The sequence below is a fragment of the Alosa sapidissima genome, chromosome 14 (assembly GCF_018492685.1).
Source record: "Alosa sapidissima isolate fAloSap1 chromosome 14, fAloSap1.pri, whole genome shotgun sequence".
NCBI lineage: Eukaryota > Metazoa > Chordata > Actinopteri > Clupeiformes > Clupeidae > Alosa > Alosa sapidissima.
Window position 1 is genome coordinate 31,557,996 of NC_055970.1, and position 6,526 is coordinate 31,564,521.

A 6,526-nucleotide genomic window follows, 5' to 3' on the forward strand; every position below is an offset into this window, starting at 1 on the left:
ATCTCAAATAGGCAAGATGTTACCTCTCTAGGCACTGCTTGGAACTGATAGATGCTGCTACTTGGACAACCCACTGTGTTAGATAGAATGGAAGCAGTTAAAGCAAGTGTGAAATGCGTATTATAATTGTAACATTGTATGGTGTTATGCTATGGACTGCATGCAGAATGTTGCCTGCTGTGCGCTGCGATCAGGCATGCAATCATTGATTAAATTGTGTAATTTCAGTAATGTACTGTCAGGTTGGACTGTGCAGGTTTGACACCCCCAGCAGTTCCCTGACCAGGTGGAGGGGTTGGATGCTGTTAAACTGAATTGTTGCTGGACTGGGATAGGCTGTCACATGTTGCGACCCCCTGCGCCCCCATCTGGCCGTGGTGTGACAATACAGAGGCAGTGGGTGGTAGCTGAGCAGTTCATTCCAGTGCCCACACCTGTAGAGGTGTGCATGCGTAAGAGCAAAAATATACCTTCCTCTTCCTTTCCTAATTTAAAAGTCTTACTTACACACACATGCCTGCACTGTGGTGCTCTTCATTGTGGTGCTCTTCATTGTTTTCTATGCACCATACCCCATATGTGTATTACAACCCCAAAACAGAAAAAGTTGGGACGTTGTGTAAAATGCAAAAATAAACAGAATGTGATAATATACAAGTCTCGTAAACCCATATTTAGCAGCAAAAAGGACATAGACAACATATCAAATGTTGAAAATGAAAATTTAGACTATTTCATGGAAATATATGTTAATTTTGAATTTAATGCCAGCAACATGTTTCAAAAAAAGTTGGGACGGGAGCATGTTTACCACTGTGCTGCTTCACCTCTTCATTTAACAAAATTCTGTAAATGTTTAGGAACCGTGGAGACCATTGGCTACAGTTCTGAGAATAAAATTTTGTCCCATTAATCCCCAATATAGGATTTCAGTTGCTCAACAGTATGGGGTATTCTTAGTCATGTTTTTCATGCCGTCTTAGCACCTGGACTCTTCCTCTATAGAGAAATACTATTTAAATATGTGCAGAATTCATTTTGGCATTATTTTCCTGAAATATTCAAGGTCGTCCCTGGAAAAGACATTGCCTGGATGGCAGTATATGTTGCTCAAAACCTGTATACATCATTCAGAATTGATTGTGCTTTGCCAAATGTGCAAGATGCCCATGCTGTAGGCACTAATGCTCCTCCACACCGTCATACATGTTGGGTTCGGAACTGAGCAGTAAAACAAGTTGGATAGGTTGGATACTTGGATAGGCCCTCTCCTCTTTAGCCCAAATGAGTCCATGATTTCCAAAAAAGAATGGCAAACTTTGATTGGTCTAACCACAGGACCTTTTCCCACGTTACCTCAGTCCATTTTAAACAAGCTCAGGCCCAGATAAGAGGGTGGTATTTTCTGTATCATGTCTCAATACAATTTTAGCTGTTACAATGTTGGCTGCAGTTTTTTAATTGATATTAAACTGTGCACATAGACAATGGTTATATGGATTCCAGTTTCTTCCAGTAGCAGCAACTGGAATCCATGCATTTCCACTGAATTATTTTTGGAATCTGATCCCTTATCATACCTGTTCATTCTTACTCGTCGCTCGACTTATCGTGACTAAATTCAAGATGGCTGCAAACGCTAAACTTCGTGAAGATACTGTCTGTATAAATCGTCTTGTAAGTAAACTACCAGTGCTTTTTCAAAGTTCTCAATGTCTCGTTTTAAATGTCAGGGCCCTCGGAAGTCTACCAATGAAGTGTGGAGATACATTGAGCCTCGTAAATGGGTGTAAAACAGTGATTTATTTGCATGGCTAGCCCGATGCCGAAGCACCACTATTGAAAAAGCTGTTGGTAGCCTCGGCTAACTAGCGCCAGATTTTGGAGTGCAGGGGACAAGCCGAGATGGGCTATGAGACATACGTTCACACTCGGTATCATGTTTCAATACACTTTAGGTCAATATCACACCGGAATTCTCCTTTAACTCCGCAAATACTTCACAATTTCATGTTAAGTCAAAGTCAAAGTCTGCTTTATTGTCAATTTCTTCACATGTCAAGACATACAAAGAGATCGAAATTACGTTTCCCACTATCCCACAGTGGAGACAAGACATATTTTACCAATTAGGTCCATAGACAAACATAACATTCAAGTAAACATTCAAGTAACATTCAAGTAAACAATATAAAAAGTAAAAATAAGAAGGCACATACAATAAAGAAATAAGAGCAGCAAAATTTGGGTTGAAATTGTGCAATTGTGCATACAGTAGACAGTAAATATAATAGTGCAAAAGTCAGGCCAATAAATGGCTGAGGTAGTTCTGTTTGACCTAAGTATGCAAGTGGCATAGTGGTGCAAGTTATGTAAGAGCAGCAGAAGTGTGTTCAGACGTGTTTTCAGGACAACAGGACAACAACAACAAGTTGCAAAGTGTGCAAGTGTACAAGTGGAGTAGTGCAAGTGGAGTAGTGCAAGGCAGCCATTGTGGGTCCAAAGTCCAGGATGTTATGTAGCTGAGGGTGGAGGGGGGAGAGAGTTCAGCATCCTAACAGCCTGGTGTATGAAGCTGTTGGTGAGTCTGGTGGTGCGGGAGCGCAGGCTTCTGTACCTCTTCCCAGAGGGCAGTAGATCAAACAAATTGTGAGCGGGGTGACTTGCATCACTCACAATTGTGGTCGCCTTGCGGGTGAGGTGGGAGGTGTAAATGTCCTTCAGGGAGGGGAGTGAAGCACCAATAATCCTTCCAGCTGTGTTCACTATGCGCTGCAGGGCTTTCCTGTTGTATTCAGTGCAGCTTCCGCCCCACACAGCGATACAGCTGGAGAGGATACTCTCAATGGTGCCTCGGTAGAATGTGGTCATAATGGCTGGTGGAGCACTTGCTCGCCTAAGTTTCCGCAGGAAGTACAGGCGGCGCTGAGCTTTCTTCGCCAGTGATGCAGTGTTGGTGGTCCAGGAGAGGTCTTCACTGATGTGCACCCCCAGGAATTTGGTGCTGCTCACTCTCTCCACCACAGCACCGTCGATGGTCAGTGGCAGGTGTTGGGTGTGACCTCTCCGGAAGTCAACAACAATCTCCTTGGTCTTGCTGACATTCAGCAGGAGGTTGCTGTCCCTGCACCACGTGGTCAGAAGGTCGACCTCCAACCTGTATTGAGAAGCATGTTAAGAAGCATTAAAATTACATTGTTTTATCATGTGATATATGAGTGATAAATACCCCTACATCTTTACTTCTAAGAGTCCCTGCCTCTCTGGGATGCTCTTTTTCATACCCAATCGTGTTGCCACTTACCCTAATTAGTTGTGAAACATTCTTCCTTTTGCTTTCTTTATCATTACACAACTTTTCCAGCATTTTATTACCCCGTCCCAACTTTTTTTGAAACAGGTTGCTGTTATCAAATTCGAAATTAGCATATATTTTCCACAAAATAGTCAAATTTGTCATTTTCAACATTTGATATGTTGTCTGTGTCCTTTTTGCAACTAAATATGAGTTTAAGAGATTTGCAGATTATTACATTCTGTTTTTATTCACGTTTTACACAATGTCCCAACTTTTTCTGTTTTGGGGTTGTATTTCAGTGTAGTTTCCTCATATTTAGAGTCCTGTGGAATTGCTGTTTTGCACGCCTTTATGCTACTGTGTCAGTCAAGATGGCCACAATACCCTAAAATAATATTTAATCTCAATCTCATACATGTTTGTTGCTCATGTTTACCACTGAAGCAAGAGCACCTCAGATGGCACTGTACCTGTGTACTCCTCCTGTGTATAGATTCCTAGGATGGCAGAGGTGGCTCAAGACCAGCAAGCCAACAGTGCCCTTCACATACACAGTAGCAACAAAATCCAACCTCTCTTGTCCTGCAATCTGTAAAGAGGCAGTGCTGTTTTCAGTGAGCAGGCAATTACATGCAGAAGGTCACAGAATCTTATCAAATTGTTCTCATGTATCTCTCCACATCACTCGTTTTCTTTTACCTGCAGCTCTCACCAGCCTCTAAAGCGCTGCAGCTTATCCCCAGTCCCTCTGCAGACAGTTTATGTGAGAGTTCAAATTAGCCATGTCTCCAAGTCCAACAAATGGTATTCGGACTTGTTTTGTGCAGGGCTGGCGTGGACAAAGGACATTAGTGTGGCCTTCAGCTTTGGCTCTGCAGAGCTATTCATTGTGCACGGTAGACTCCCTGTACATTTCACTGGGCTTAGGGCTATGTTGGACTTAGTAATTCACAGAATACACAACACACACACACACACACACACACACACACACACACACACACACACACACACACACACACACACACACACACTATGGTGAAATAAATTATCTGGACAAAATCAACAGTGTGACAGTGACAGTGTCTTAGAAGACTATTTGGTAGTAAATGGTCGCACTGGTGTCCTACTTATCTACCTGTCAACCCTTACAGGATCCTCAATAATCCATATATAACAATACAATCTCAGTGTCAAAGTTGTTTAGACAACCAGCAGCAAATACTCTGGAATTAGTTTTAAATAAATGATGTAGTCAAAAAGATACAATGTGGGTGGACTGCACAATGCACATAATACTCTTCAATATGAATCCTTAAAGCGCCAGTGTGCAGGACTACCCCTTTTGAGGTGTATGGGCAACTAGTTTTGGTATCCGGTCCTATATCCATGGTCTAGTTAGAACAATCTGTCTCACCACAGGGGGTGGGCAATTCTGTCTATATGTATATGGTGATCTGTGATGTGTGGAAATCAGTTTCAGTCTTCATTTGGGAAATACATGGAACTGTTATTAGAGAACATCAACCATCTGTAATCAAATCAATGATCCAAAAACACAGAGCAAAGTACTACTAGTACTGGTTACATAAATCTTAAAAATAACTTGGTTTCTTCTTGGAACATCTTAGAGAAAGTTTTTCAGCCTCAGCGATTTATTAAAAGTTTGCTCAAATTTAAGCTTTGAAATAAATATAATTAAATGCGTTATAAATACAGAGAAGCAGGACATCTTAAATGCAGTCTCAACAACCCCCCCCCCCCCCCCCAACACACACACACACACACACACACACACACACACTGTGGAGGACCCTGTTAGTCTATTTGCTTTCATTTCCTTGCAATCTTTTTTTTCATTCCTTGCAACTTAATAAATCTGTTCAGATCTTCAATTTGCGGAGTCTGACTGGTGTGGTGAGAGTACATGAATAAATACTACGCAAAGTGATGTTGAAAAAGGCCAGTGCAAGTACACTGATGGTGATTGTTCAACTGTCTGAGGCATTTCCGTTTTACTTCAATTGATAATGTTTGCCCCTAGCTGGAGAAATGCCTCAATGATCTAAAAGGTCCAATGGAAAGGTCATCTATGGACAGATAGCCTATCTGTTTTAACTTTTGTAATGTTGTATTTTTTGGTTGCTTTGGACAAAGAACACAGTATATGTCATTGGGGACCTTACCCTTTGCTAACCTTGCAACATAATCAATGTTGACAAATGAGCAAATCTGTCTCACTGTCATGTATCAATATGGAACAGCAGTGAACCTCATTGAAATGCTAGGTATTAAAACATATTCCAATGTTCAAACTCTGCAACCTTACGAGAAAAAATCTGACTCACCTCTAAAAATGGATTTGATTAATTTCTAAAATATATCTGTGTGCAGAAGTACAGAGAAAAACAACCAAGGTTAGAAACTGTTTAAATAACATATTAAACAATAAACAGTTTAGACTGCTGTTCTCAGATAGTGTTTCTCAGATAGTGTTTCTATTCAACAATGTGCTGAAAGGACCTGAAGAGCAGTATAAAACCCTTGTATACCACGTATCACTCATTGACATGCAGATCAGACCATATAGCACACAGTGTCCCTGGGAGCCCAAGCCATGACCTCTTTGTTGAGCGCTTGGTTCCAACTGTGTGCACATTATTCAAAGGAGCACGGCAGCAGCTAGACCCAGCTGGAGCAACCGCTTACATGTACCTGATCAGTGAGATCTTGGAGTGGTACTACACCTCTCGGCACACTGACAGCACGCGACTTCCTCCAGCCCAGTCCGCCTTGTGAACAGCAGCAGCAGCAGCCACGCAAGATTTGGCCTTGTTTCAACCACCTCAGATGCAGACGTCTGGAAAGGATTCATACAGTCTCCTCCATCATAGATGAGTCAATAGCAAGTGAAGACACAGAAACACAGCCTTCTTTGCTTAGATCTTAAATCTTATAAAAAATAGTTCATTTACCAAAATATTAATGCTGACAACACGGGAATTAAAGATGAAAAACATGTATTTTACATGTAAAAGTACTCAAGCTCTTCTCTGCATTAAGGGTTACAGCAGAGAGTTATGTCTTTATTCGTGCATATGCTCGCATGACCTTGGAATCAGAAGTGGTGAGTCACAGAAATGCCTTTAAGAGCCAGATTAATAGAATGAAAAATATGTAGGCTTCCTTTCAGAATCTTCAATGAAATTCTAGCTGTATGTTCAGTGT